General features: G+C 44.6%; 1 pseudogene; it reads right to left on the bottom strand.

Annotated features, from left to right (window-relative positions):
* Positions 1-7,627: 7,627 nt before the first annotated feature.
* On the bottom strand, positions 7,628-8,092 carry LOC147427277 (uncharacterized; annotated as a pseudogene).
* Between the last annotated feature and the right edge of the window lie 7,534 nt (positions 8,093-15,626).

Consider the following 15,626-nt stretch of genomic DNA (forward strand, 5'->3'; position numbering starts at 1 on the left):
CGAACAGACCATTAATCAATCCACACGCATAAAACGGCCACAATTTACCATCTACCCTTGCACACAAACACCACTCTCTCTCTCTCTCTCTCTCTCTCTCTCTCTCTCTCTCTCTCTCTCTCTCTCTCTCTCTCACTCTCTCTCTCCACTCCTCTCTCTCTCTCTCTCTCTCTCTCTCTCTTCTCTCTCTCTCTCTCCTCTCTCTCTCTCTCTCTCTCTCTCTCTCTCTCTCTCTTTGCACAGACACTCATTGGGGGGGGACACACCGGCCATCACAAACCCGATACCATACGCAACACTATAGAGAAACAGAAGGGGAGAAGCAATAACATGACAAAAACGACCATTTTCAATGGGGGGGCATCACTCTCTGCTCATAAAATACCATAGTTGCACTCGACTTCACAAAATACATAGGGGGAGGCGCCCTTTTGGCCCTCTGCAGACAACCACCACTGGTTGGCTCTTTCCCTCAAGGTAGACACCCTCTTGCCGGGAGCAAAAAAGGCCCCTAAAATGTTCAAAAAAACCCTTTTATAGGGAGGGAGCATCCATTTTTGGTATTTTTTCTTCATTTGATGACACTTGGTGACATGCTTCACACACACAGTCCACGGGACCCCTCCCCTACACGAGCAATAGCGACCTCGCTATTGGACGATACCCCTCTCCTCAAAAAGCTTTGGCACGTGTGAACCTGGCCCAAAGTCAGTGCATCCAATTGCCACATCATCATCTATCAACAACGGCCGCCAGCCTACAGCCCAGCTGGTGCGCTCACAGTGCCGCCCCTCGGCCAAAACCACCACCCTAGCTGCACTATGCAGCGCCACCTAGCGATGCCATAGCCGCACAACAAGAGAGGTCTCTCTCTCTCTCGTCATCACGCAAATCAAGGGGGACACACCCCAGCCCTTATACACCTACATCTCCCAATGGAGCCTTGCATGCGGGATTACTGCTTGCCACATGGTGGCTCTTGACTCCATGGACTTTAAAGGCCTTGCAATTTTTTTCAAAAAAATCTTCATGCATAGCTTTTTTTGGGCCCTCCTTCTTCATGATCCTCTGTAATGCCCCCATGGTGGATCGCCAAGCCGCAAATCTCGGCCAATAGAGTTGGTCTTTTCCCTAAAACTCTCCATGCTTATTGCCCTTCGATTTTTTCTCGGGCCCTCTTCCCGAGGCCATCCAAACTGCTAAAATCAAACTGATATCATGGCATCATGAAGAAACGCCATCTTTGAACTGCAATACACCTCTGGTCCAAATTTTGATTGGGATTCTATCAATTCAAAACAAGAAGTAGTTTACAAAGGGATTATACCCTTAATGGAGCTCCCGCCTTGCTTCACTCTCACCACCTCACACTCACCTTGTTGCATCAACTTCACACTATGAAATGTGTATAGAAATGGCCTCCTTTTATAGGCCAAAAGGGCTGCCCTCTCTTATGAGAGACAGCCATGTGTAGCCGCCCTTGTGCGAATAAGTCCAAATCGGACCCTCCAATCCGCCCATGTGTGGCCGCCCTTGAGAAGACAAGTCCGCTTTTGAATTCGGCCACCGGCCACCAGCCATTGACTTTCGACCACCGGCCACCGGCCATTGACTTCCGACCACCGGCCATCGGCCATTGACTACCGGCCACCGACCAACCGACCGGTTGTTTTCCGACCACTTTCCGGCCGCCGTCCGGCCATAATATTCCGGCGAAAAAGAATATTCTGGTGAAAAAAAAAGTCTCGGGGGCCTCCGCCCCCGAGGCCTTTAAAGTTGCCCCTGATTGTTGTCCGTGAAAATTTTGGTTTTCGATGAGTGATTTTCCTTCACGCATGATGGCTTCTCCTCATAATGGGGGCCTTACAAATGTGCGCTTTTACCACAGAAAATTACAAGGGTAAATCAAGCTCCATACTTAACAATCTCCCACTTGGAGACTGATCTCCAAACCAAACCTGTGACTGCTTTCCATTCTGGCTTCTTATCCTTGAATGCCGATTGAAGATGAGCAAAAGCTCAACTTCTCCTTGTTGACCACCTTTGTAAACATGTCTGCAGGATTTTCACTTGTATGCACCTTTCCTAGCTTTAGCTGTCCCTCTTCCAAAAGAGTGTGTATGAAGTGATATCTCACCTCAATGTGCTTTGTCCTTGAATGAAAGGCTGAGTTCTTTGCAAGATGGATAGCGCTTTGGCTATCACTGTACAAGACACAATTGTCTTGTTTGAATCCAAGCTCTTCTAAGAATCTGTGAAGCCACAGAATTTCTTTGCTTGCCTCCGTCATTGCTACATACTCTGCTTCCGTGGTAGAAAGTGAAACCACTTTGTGCAGCTTTGAAGCCCAGCTTACTGTTGTGCCTCCAACCGTGAACACATAGCCAGTAGTGCTCCTTCGAGTATCTTTGTCACCTGCCATATCTGCATCAGCATACCCTTCTAGAAAAATATCAGTTCCTCCAAAATACAAAGCATTTGTTGTTGTCCCTTTTAGATACCTAAGTATCCACTTCACAGCTTGCCAATGCTCTTTACCTGGGTTGTCCATGAACCTACTCACAACTCCCACTGCATGTGCAATGTCTGGCCTTGTCCAGACCATAGCATACATTAGAGAACCTACCGCTGCAGCATATGGAACTTTAGACATATAGGCTATCTCCTCTTGTGTCTTTGGACACATATCCTTCGTTAGTTTAAAATGACCAGCCAAAGGTGTAGAAACTGGTTTTGCATTTTGCATTGCAAACCTTTCTAGTACCTTCTTGATGTAATCTTCTTGAGATAGCTTTATTGTCTTCTTCGTCCTGTCCCTTGATATTTTCATACCAAGTATCCTCTTTGCAGCACCTAAATCTTTCATTGAAAAAGATTTGGACAGCTCCTCTTTTAGGTCTTTGATGTCCTGCATGTTAGCACTTGCAATCAACATGTCATCAACATACAACATTAGGATGATGAATTTCCATCTCCCAAATTCTTCGTGTAGACGCAGTGATCCGAGTTGCATCTTGTGAATCCATGATCCAACATCCATCGATCAAACTTCAAGTACCATTGTCTTGATGCTTGCTTTAAACCATACAAGCTCTTCTTTAATCTGCAAACCATTTTCTCCTTACCTTTTACTTCATACCCCTTTGGTTGAAGCATGTAGATTTCCTCCTCTAAGTCACCGTGAGGGAATGCCGTATTTACATCCATTTGCTCGAGATTTAGATCATGAGCAGCCACAAGGCTTAAGACAAGCCTAATTGAGTTCATTTTTACAACAGGAGAAAATATTTCATTGAAGTCAATACCTTTCTTTTGAGAAAAACCTTTTACCACAAGCCTAGACTTGTACCTTTTCTTCCCACCTTCTTCTTCCTTTAGCTTGTACACCCATTTAGACTTGTACATTTTCTTCCCACACTTCTTCTTCCTTTAGCTTGTACACAACACCATTTGTTTTGAAGTGCCCGCTTACCTTTAGGCAACTCAACCAACTCCCATGTTTGGTTGCGATGTAGTGAGTCCATCTCCACTTGCATGCTCTTCGTCCATTCTTCTTTGGATTCATGTTGCATAGCTTCTTCATATGATTCCGGCTCTCCAGAATCTGAGATCAAGAGATGGTTGAAGGAAGGAACAAACCTTTCTGGAGGTCTACTTGCTCTTGTAGATCTTCGGGAATAGGTTGAGGCTCCTCATTTGGTTGACGTTGTTGCACATTGTCACCGTTTGCAGTCCTTGAGTCTTCACCGTCCTCAAGCTCCATGTACTCATCACCTGTTTCTTTTGTTTGTTTTCTTTCCAAGTAATCTTTGTACATATTTTGTTCGTTAAAAATTACATCCCTACTCCTTAAGATTTTACCATCTTCAGGATTCCATAGGCGATACCCAAAGTCTCCTTCTCCATAGCCAATGAAGAAACACTTTTTGGACTTTGCATCTAACTTTGATCTTAGGCTTCTATCTATGTGCATGAAAGCCTCACACCCAAACACTTTGAGAAATGCATAATTCACCGGTTTACCTGTCCATGCCTCTTCTGGAACTCCCCCATCCAATGCCGTTGAGGGTGACCGATTGATTAAGTACACAGACGTACTTACAGCTTCCGCCCAAAGCTCAAGCGGTAGGCCTGCATGTAGCCGCATGCTTCGTGCTCGTTCCATGATTGTCCTGTTCATCCTTTCCGAAATCCCATTTTGTTGAGGTGTCCTTGGGGTTGTCCTTTGCCTCCGAATGCCATTGCTAGCACAAAAGCTTTCAAAAGCTTGGCTGCAATATTCGCCTCCATTGTCGGATCTGAGGCATTTAACCTTGGTACCTGTTTCATTCTCCACAAAGGCTTTCCACCTTTGAAATATGGAAAATACATCGGATTTATTCTTCATGACATAAACCCATGTTTTTCTAGTCGCATCGTCTATGAATGTTACATAGTACAATGAGCCACCAAGTGATGGTGTACTTGCAGGACCCCAAACATCAGAATGAACCAACTCAAGTTTTTTATTTTTTCTTTCATTTCCTGATTTTTGAAATTTTACCCTCTTTTGTTTACCATAAACACAATCTTCACAGAACTCTAAGTCCACTTCTTTCAAACCTGGTAGAAGCTTCTTTGTTTGAAGGATTTGCATTCCTTTGGCACTCATATGCCCAAGTCGGTAGTGCCACACCGCACTGTCAACTTCTGTAGTTGCTGCACAAGCTGAAGGTTGCGTGCTAACAGTACACAAGTAAAGTGTACCGACTTTTTCACCCTTGGCAACCACCAAAGATCCCTTTGAGATCTTCCACCGTTTGTTTCCGAATGCAATGTTGTGACCTTCATCGTCCAATTGTCCTGTAGAGATCAAATTTTTGCGAAGAGAAGGAACATGCCTAACATCTTTAAGCTTCCATTCATTTCCGTTAGCAGTTTTGACAGAAACTGTACCTTTGCCGACAATCTCACAAGCTTCATCATCTCCCAAGTATACATACCCAAAATTACCTTTGGTGTAGTCTTGGAAATGTTGCTTGTGTGGTGTCGCATGGAATGAAGCCCCGGAATCTACTATCCAGGAATTAGACACATTGTCTAATGAGAGAATTAGAGCATCTTGCTCTACTTTACCTGCCACATTGGCCTCCGATGTTGGCTTGTTGTCTTGAGACTCTGTCTCCTTCTTCTTCTTGGACCAGCAATCCTTCTTGACGTGGCCCTTCTTGCCGCAGTTCCAACATTCAAGAACTGACTTTGTGCGTGACTTGCTCCGCCTTGAGCGATCACGACCCTTTTGGTTTTTGAACCTCTCCTTAAGCCTTCCTCTTGTTTCCACTGATAGTGCAGCACTTGATGATTCTCCTGTGCTTCTCCTTCGCATTTCCTCGCTTAGGAGAACACCCACAACATCATCAAACTTAAGAGTATTTGTGCCAGAGATAGAATTACTTACAGCCATCACAAGGCTGTCCCAACTATCCGGTAGAGATGATAGTATAAGGAGAGCTCGCACTTCGTCATCGAAATTGATTTTCACTGATCGAAGTTGACTTATGTTTGTGTTAAAGTCATTTAGGTGTTCTGCAACTGAACCATTCTCTGCCATCTTTAGATTGAACAAGCGCTTCATAAGAAATACCTTATTGGATGCCGATGGTTTCTCGTAGAAGTCGTCAAGTGACTTCATCAAGTCCTCCGTGGTCTTCATCTCCGAAACATTGAAGGCCACCGTTGACGCCAAGCTTAACCGGATTGTTCCCAGTGCCTTTCGATCAAGGACAATCCATGCTTCATCTGCCATTGTTGCGGGCTTCTTCGCAAGACCGCCTAGTGGCAAATAGAGGTCCTTCTGGTAGAGATAGTCTTCAATCTCTGCATCTTCCAATGTTGGTAGTTTTTGCCGTTGAACTTCTCAATCTTGAGCTTCCCTTCCTCCGCCATAACTCCCACTCAATTCAAGGAATCCTTTCCTTGAGATAATTTAGCTACGAGCAAACCTTGCTCTGATACCAGTTGTTAGGAAATAAGACGTAGCTAAATAGATAATTGAGTAGATTACTTAATGGAGAGAGACAGATTTATATACACGAGATTATAGAGTAGAGAGAGAGAGAGAGTATACACACGATATACGTGGTTCACCCAATGTGGGCTACGTCCACGGGAAAGCAGCCACTCAATGGCTTTAGTACTTCAAAACAAGAAGTAGTTTACAAAGGGATTATATCCTTAATGGAGCTCCCGCTTTGCTTCACTCTCACCACCTCACACTCACCTTGTTGCATCAACTTCACACTATGAAATGTGTATAGAAATGGCCTCCTTTTATAGGCCAAAAGGGCTGCCCTCTCTTATGAGAGACAGCCATGTGTAGCCGCCCTTGTGCGAATAAGTCCAAATCGGACCCTCCAATCCGCCCATGTGTGGCCGCCCTTGAGAAGACAAGTCCGCTTTTGAATTCGGCCACCGGCCATTGAATTTGGCCACCGGCCATTGACTTCCGACCACCGGCCACCGGCCATTGACTTCCGACCACCGGCCATCGGCCATTGACTACCGGCCACCGGCCAACCGACCGGTTGTTTTCCGACCACTTTCCGACCGCCGGCCGGCCATAATATTCCGGCGAAAAAGAATATTCCGGTGAAAAAAAAAGTCTCGGGGGCCTCCGCCCTCGAGGCCTTTAAAGTTACCCCTGATTGTTGTCCGTGAAAATTTTGGTTTCCGATGAGTGATTTTCCTTCATGCACGATGGCTTCTCCTCATAATGGGGGCCTTACAAATGTGCGCTTTTACCACAGAAAATTACAAGGGTAAATCAGGCTCCATACTTAACACGAACTGGCCCCCATCCAAACTTTGTGGGCTCATATCTTGCAATTCGTAGCTCTGATCATCGATCTGAAAAGATCGACATACTCCATAAATCGAGTACTCTAGCACCATCATCTCACACCGACTTTCGTGGCCTAGACGCACATGTCCATCTCGCTGAGAATTTGCAACCACCTTTGCCTTCAAACTAGCATATCTCTCTACATAGCTACATTCGACGTGCCGTCTGGACAATCATGGAAAGCACAATGGAGACCACATTCTAGCACAAAACATCAACATCTTGGGCATAGAAGTCCATCACCTTGCTTAGCTCTTTGCAGCAGACCTTGACCTAAAAAACCACATTAGGCATACATTTCCATAGCATTGGGTTGCCCAAGGACTCCATACCTGCTCTAGCCTCTTGCATTGCACCTACCTGCCGCCTTTGCCTGGCATAGATCACTTTCTTTCTTGGACCAACTTTGGCTGCACCATCATTGCCCACCCCCTCGTTGAACATTTATGTTCAACCACACATAGGCGTATTGCAATAAAAAGCTGCACACCCAAAACAAAATCTCTGCACACCACAAAGCACCTAACATATGTACAAAACCTGGCATCTGTCACCGGCCACCTTTGCTCAAGCAGGTTTCCCAACCCCCTACATTTCCTATCAACATCTTGCTGGGCTAAACACGTACCTGTGGTCATCACCATCCTTCTCTAGCAGCTCCATGTAGTAATCTATTCATGCAAATATCCAATGGTGCACATAGAAGGCAACTAGTACACCTTCACCGCTCCAAGCCTCTACAGGTCTTCAATCTGCTTCATATAGAGTAGCATCATGCTCACTATCTTTCTCAATGGGCATACTTGTAATCTTCTCCCAGCCATATAGAGAAGATACCTCCTCCAAAGACTCCTCTAGCTGGCGAATGACCCATTGCACTGCCGCTTCCATCAGCATGTCCATCAATAATGAGCCCCAGACCTTCGTTATCATTTTCTCCCTTTCCCTAGCCTGTTCTTCTTCTTTATGCACAACTTGAAGCACCTGTTCTTCATCCAAAGGTTCTTCTATTAGCTTTGCACTCCACTCCAAGCTTGCAACATCTTCGACCACCCCATCTTCAGGATCATCCACATAGGTAGAACCATATGGCTCAACCATCACATCTTGTAGACCCACTTCATCTTCATGTTCTTCAAGCACATGCCCTGCCACTACCTCTCCAAATAGGGAAGAAAGAGGATCATCTTCTACCACATCATCCTATAGCATAGCCTTAATAGAACCTTCCTTCTCATTCTGTTCAGCCCTACCATCATCTACCTCCACCAAGCTCAAACATGGGCCCGCTTTACCACCTTCATAGGGTAGACTAATAGCCGCTACTCCATCTCTTTGCTCCTCTTCCATGACTATAGCAGCTTTTTCCCTCTTGGCCAAGCTTCATACTTGTTGTACCACCACGGCATACTCCACAGCTACCTTTATAAGCATCGTCACCAGCACATTACCGCCTAGTACCTTCATCTGCATGTCCTCCTCTCCATGCTTGGACACTTTCACCTACTCTTCATTCACATTGCCTACCAAGAAATGTTCATGGACAACATTAAACAGCTTCACCCTTACCATCTCATCTTCATCGGGTTCCGTTTGCTCACCATAGGATGTGGACGCATCCTCCAAGCTATCCTCTTTACCTGTGCTATTCATTCACATTGCCTACCAACAAAGGTTCATGGAAAACATTAAACAGCTTCACCCTTACCATCTCAGCTTCATCGGGTTCCATTTGCTCACCATAGGATGTGGACTCATCCTCCAAGCTATCCTCTTTACCTGTCTCCCAAAAGATGGAGCTTGCACCATCATCATCACCATAGGCTGACTCCATATCAACATCCTCATTGTATTGCTGCTCCAAAAAAACTAGTCCACCATCTTGGTTTTGCACATTCTCTTCCTCTTCCTTCAAGTCTTCTGCATCTGCAAATTGCCTATCATCTAATATGCTCTCATACGAAGATTTAAAAAGAACAAGCTTTAGTTCCCCTTTGGGCTGCACTGAAGGAGTATGAGCGGAAGTGCGACGCGAGAGAGAGTGTGAGAAGAAGAGCACGACGATATGGTGAACTCGCTCTACTGTAATGTGTAGAGCATAGTGAGTTCTTATTAGGTTTTTACAAAAGAATATGTGTACATACCTGGCGGCCTGCCCACTGACCTGGGCGACCACATTGGGCTTTATACCCCAACAACCTCCCACTTAAAATCCAATGTGGTACTTTAAGTGTGAGAGAAGCTACTATACAAGCTAATATACAAAAGATGTAGAGAAGGGATGTACTACCCTACACCTAACTGCTTGCAAAAATGCGCAAAGCTCTCTGAGGGAAGTCCTTTTGTAAGTAGATCAGCAGGATTTTCTGTGGTGTGAACTTTGACAAGCTAAAGTTGCTTATCCTCGAGCATTTCCCTGATGAAATGATACTTCACATCCACATGCTTTGTCTTTGAGTGATAAACTGGATTGCGAGCCAATTGTATAGAACTTTGACTATCACAATATAACACAGGCATCTCTTCTTTGATTCCCAAATCTGTTACTAGTCGATTAAGCCAAATTGATTCTTTGCATGCCTCTAATGCTACAACATATTCAGCCTCTGTAGTAGACTGAGTAACACAATCTTGTAATCTAGAACGCCATGATACTGCTCCACGAGCCAATGTAAAGACATACCCTGACGTAGACCTTCGGTTGTCTAAGTCACCTGCATAATCTGAGTCTGTAAAACCCTTTACACTTAGCTCCTGACTCCCATAGCATATACGCATACTCTTTGTAGCTTTCAGGTATCTCAATATTCCTTTCACTGCCTCCCAATGTTTCTTGCCTGGGTTTGACATGTATCGACTTACTACTCCCACTGCAAATGCAATGTCTGGGAGAGTAGCAATGATTGCATACATCAAACTACCCACTGCAGACGCATATGGAATCTTATCCATTTCAGCCTGCTCTTCCTCAGACACAGGACAATCTTGTTTGCTAAGTTTCACATATGGTGGCAATGGAACACTCAATGCCTTTCCCTTCTCCATATTGAAACGTTGCAAAACCTTGTCAATATACTTTGTTTGAGATAACCAAATCAACTTCTTTGATCTGTCTCTCTCAATGCGCATACCAAGTATATGACTTGCCTCACCCATGTCTTTCATGTCAAACGATTTTGCCATCTTTGACTTCAAAGCTGAAATTTCTTCCAAGTGCTTGCAGCAATCAACATGTCATCCACATACAAAATAAGGATCAGCCAACTGCCATCCTTAGCCTTCTTTGTATATAGACAGTGATCGAACTCACTACGTTTGTAGCCTTGAGAAATCATAAACTTGTGGAACTTATGGTACCATGCCCTCGGTGATTGTTTTAAGCCATAAAGACTCTTTAACAACTGCATACCTAATCTTCCTTGCCTTTCTCAACAAACCCTTCTGGCTGTTGCATGTAAATTTCCACATCTAAATCACCATGCAAGAAGGCTGTCTTGACATCCATTTGGTGCAACACCAAATCTAATATGGCAACCAATGCAAGAAAGCATCTCAATGTAGTCATCTTGACCACCGGAGAGAAGACTTCATCAAAGTCAATGCCTTGTTCTTGCTTAAAGCCCTTGGCAACAAGCCTTGCTTTGTACTTTGGCTGACTATCATGAGCGGTGATCTTATACCTGTAAACCCATTTACAGGGTAGAGCCTTTTTGCCCTGTGGTAATTTAACTAGCTTCCATGTCTTGTTTTTATGCAGAGCTGTCATCTCTGACTGCATGGCCAATTGCCAATTCCCGGAGTCCTTCATTTGCACTGCTTCCTTGTAACATGAAGGCTCATTGCAATCAGTCAACATGACATAGTTCATAGATGGAAAAAACCTATCAAGAGGTCGCGTGATATGTCCAGATCTACGTACAATAGCTGGCTCAGGCTCAGCCACAACCTGTGGTTCCACTCTATCATGTCCTTGCTCCTCTTGAGCCCTGACATTTTGTCTTGCACGTGCAGGTCCATCTTCTTGGAAGACAACTCTTCTAATCTCCTCAACCCTCTCTGGTTTAGAATGATATTTGGATTCATTAAAGTGAACATCATTGCTGCGGACAACCTTTCTGGATTCGGGATCCCAAAGTCTGTACCCCATCTCACCAGAATTACCATAGCCTAGACAGATGCACTTTCTACTCTTTGGCTCAAGTTTGTTCCTAAATTCCTTTGGAACGTGAGTATATGCCTCACAGCCAAAGACTCTGAGATGCTTGTATGAGGGCATTTTGCCTGACCATACCATCTCTGGCACTGAATCCTTCTGGAAAACCTTGCTAGGAGATCTATTTACAAGATGAACGGCTGTTGATACAGCTTCAACCCAAAACCCATTTGGCAGTTGTGCATTAGACAACATACTTCTGACCTTCTCTTGTATGGTCCTATTCTTCCTCTCAGCAACACCATTTTGAGGAGGATTGTAAGGAGCAGTAAGTTCACGTTTTATACCTTTTGACTCACAAAAGTCCTAAAAAGCCTTTGAAACATACTCTCCACCATTGTCAGTGCGTAAGCATTTAAGCTTCTTGCCACTCTGATTCTCCACAAGTGTCACAAATGTTTTGAAAACACTAAACGCTTCATCCTTGTGCTTGAGAAAGTAAACCCATACTTTCCTCGAGTAATCATCTATAAATGTCATAAAGTAAGAAGCTCTCCCTAGAGATAGGTTAGGCATAGGTCCACACAAATCACTATGCACAAGTGCCAACTGTGTATCTCTTCTACTGCTTCTATGCTTATGTGGCTGTTGTGTTTGCTTACCATACAGACAATGTTCACAAAATTCAAAATCATTAAATGAAAATCCAGGCAAATAACCAGAACGAGGCAAGATTTCCATTCCCTTCTTGGACATATGTCCTAATCGGCTATGCCACAAAGAAACGTTCGGCTGCTCGGTTACATTGATTACATTTTTAGAGACATTTGATACATAAATCATGTAAAGTCCTCCTGACTTTACTCCATGTGCTACTGTCATAGAACCCTTGGATATCTTCCACATGTTCTGTCCAAAAGTGGTGACGTAGCCAGCATCATCAAGTAAACCTGTGTTGATCAAGCTCTTTGTAATTGCGGGAACATGTCTCACATTTTTCAGCGTGAAAGAAGAGCCATTCTGAAACTTCAATTGAACATCTCCAACACCTAAGATCTCACATGTCTTCCCATTGCATAGCCGAACATGATCTTTAGTGGTCACATAAGAGGTAAACCACTCCTTGTTTGGAGACACATGAAGTGATGCCCCTGAGTCTATAATCCGGTCACTCAGTGCATTTCCATCAGATGCTGTAAGAAGATCTCAGTCCATTGTATTTTTCAAGAAGTAGATATCTCCTGACACTAGACTGTCATCCTCTGCAACAGTGTTTGTCACATTTGTTTCTTTAATCTTCACTAAGAACTTGTTCTTCTCACCATGGTCTTCTGCTTTCTCTTTGCCTTTTTCTGCTTTCCATTCTCTGCAGTTTCTTTTCATGTGACCCTTCTTGCCACAATGGTAGCATTTTATATCACTCTTGCCTTTAGCACTGCGGGACTTGCTACGAGATTGATCACTCTTTCCACCTTTGTACTTTTCTTTGGTCCTTCCCCTGACAACTAAGGTTGTTCCTTTTCCTTTGTCCATTGTCTTTCTGTTGGTTTATTCAGTAAGCAGACTGCCTTCTACACCTGCTATGGTTAAACCATCTGGAGGTGCAGAATTACTCAAAGCTGTGCGAAAAGTGGCCCAACTTTTCGGCAATGTGATCAACAGGAACATAGCTCTAATAGGTTCATCAAACTTGACACCTTGAGCTGACAACTGACTGTAGTTTGTGTTGAATTCATTCAGATGATTGGACATAGGTGTCCCTTCTTTCATCTTCAAGTCAACAAGCTTCTTAAGCCAGTATACCTGTGAAGCTGCACTCTGCTTCTCATAAAGATCACTCAGCTTTAACCATTCTTGATAAGCCGACATCTCGTCTGCTACATTGAAGTAAACGCTTTCTACCAAAGTCAGCATAATGGTAGAAAGTGCCAATTCATCCATTTTGCTCCATTCATCTTCGTCCATATCTTCTGGTTTTATCCCCTTGAGCTTTAAAGGTTTTATCTGCTTCTTTTGTACCAACACGTGCCAAATTTGCTTCTTCCACAATGGGAAATTGGTTCCATCTAGCTTCTTGATATTGTAAAGAGCAGTGTCTTGTGATCCAGCCATAGCTACGCTTCACAGTAGTTTACTTTCCTGGGAAGAATTTGGCAGAGTTTCCCCTGTAAACTGACCTCTGAACCAATATCAACCTGTCAAATGAACCAAGAAAGCTTCAGATTCTGCATAAATTTTGGCAGAGTATCCTTTGTAAAATGGCTCTGGTGTACTCAAAAACAGACCAAAAAACAGCTCAAAAAACCACTGTCTCTCTAACACTATAAGCTGTGGGTAAACCTGTCCTGCACCTGTACTATCCTGTCACTGTCCTGTAAGCATAGACTGCGACAATGCCTCAACAGTAGTAAAGCAAAGATGCAATCCCAACTGTCTAACTCACAGTCAATACATCCTAGCTGCCTATCTAAGGGTGCTCGAGGGATCGCTCCAAGACCTGTATCACCGAAAGGATCTCAACATTCGAGAATCCCCCAGCTCAATAAAACGTCACTCTACCCTCAACAAAGGCTGCAGTAAATCTGACAGTACATAGACTTCCCACAAAGTCATACATCCACAAATTTCCCACTATATGTTGTAACCGCTGCGACGGTTGTTTGTTGCGTGACTCACAGCAAGCAAACCCTCAACAGACATACATCATCTCTGACAGTACATCCCATGTGGAAGTACCTGCAATGTCAGGATGAAATATGTAATATCAAGCAGCAAACACAAGCTACCTGATCAACTAGTGAATGTCGCCTACAGTCTGTGTGTAGATGCGCCTGTGTCGTATGTGACACGCCTCCAAGAACTGTGAGCCGTCCTTCGATGTGTAGACAGCCACAAATCAACACTCTGGGAGTGCCGATATCCTCAGCACCTGCAGTCGTAGGCCGAAACCCCAAATTTGCAGAGTCGGGCGGATCTGCATCCGCTGGGACCACGTAGTCGAAAATGGCTTGCACAGAACTTTGTCGAAGCCGAACGGTGGCCGAGATGACCTCAGAATGAAATTCTGAGAACACCAATCCCTTTGGGCTCTCCCACAAGATTTGGGGCCGTGTCTTCGCCTATCGAATCTCACTCCAATCTGAGCACGTGACTCTAGCTACCTGCAAATGCTGCCCCGAGCCTCGATCTGAGCTCTGATACCAGTTGAAGGAGTACGAGCGGAAGTGCGACGCGAGAGAGAGTGCGGGAAGAAGAGCACGACGATATGGTGAACTCGCTCTACTGTAATGTGTAGAGCATAGTGAGTTCTTATTAGGTTTTTACAAAAGAATATGTGTACATACCTGGCGGCCCGCCCACTTACCTGGGCGACCACATTGGGCTTTATACCCCAACATGCACTTGGCTCCTGGCATCGTCCACTTTCTCCACACATAGGTTCTCCTTGACACAAGGCTTATCTTCGCTAATAAGCTTAGCTACCACTGGCACTAGCCCTTCACAAACACAAAACTCCAAAGGCACATAATTGACAATCGGCCTTACCTCAACAGGCTTTGCATTTTGAACTTGTGGAACCATCCTTGGTTGAAACATCGAACACACTGCCGCTATAACAGGCACATAATCCTCAGGCTTTAGCAAGCCCAACTCCAGATTTCTTTTACCTTTTTGCTCTTTATCTTGGCCAAATAGACCATCCCTTCATAGTTATCGGCATCGAACTCCGCCTTTTCTTTGATTCTTGGATGCAGACAATCCAAAAACTTTGAACAGTTCATGGCCACGGCACCCCATAGCTACCTCTAGCTATCTCCAACAGGCTTCAAATTGCTCAACAAAAATAGAAAAATCTTGACTTACATCTTGGCATAACGCCCTTAGCTTTGCATCGGCTTCCTCTACAGTAATTACCTCTCGAAACTGCTCCAGAAACTGACTTTACAACCTCTACCATGATTCTCGATCACTGCTCTTTAAACCATCAAACCACACCTTGGCTCACCCTTGCATCAACGGCGGTACCGTCTGCATCTTTTCTGTATCCGTCAACATATGCATCGACAGAAGCCATAACTCAAAATCTGCTAACCAATCCTCGGGATCTTCAACGCCTGTAAATATGAGGCCAAAACCTGGCTCCACCATCTCTGCCAGCTTCAAATTTTTCCAATGAACCCTTTGACCCTCAGCCAACCGCTTTGTCAGCTAAAAAATACTACTTCTAACGGAAAATTGGAGCATCAGACAGCTCCTCCGTGGGGGCACAAAAAGATGGAGAGGGGGAATGGGGGAGCCTACCCACCACACAAAGGGAGATGCCTCCTATAGCTCAGGGCATACACAGCACCCCAATCCACTTAGTGAGCACCTTCGACTCACACAATTCCCGATATTGCACACACGACTAGCCACAACTGGACGCACCCGCGCTCGAACAGACCATCAATCAATCCGCATGCATAAAACGGCCACAATTTACCATCTACTCTTGCACACAAACACCACACACTCTCTCTTTCTCTTTATGCACACACTCATCGGGGGGGGGGCACCCCCCATCACACACCCGATACCACACGCAACAGAGAA

This window comes from Adiantum capillus-veneris, chromosome 24 (assembly GCF_014529385.1).
Source record: "Adiantum capillus-veneris isolate H3 chromosome 24, ASM1452938v2, whole genome shotgun sequence".
NCBI lineage: Eukaryota > Viridiplantae > Streptophyta > Polypodiopsida > Polypodiales > Pteridaceae > Adiantum > Adiantum capillus-veneris.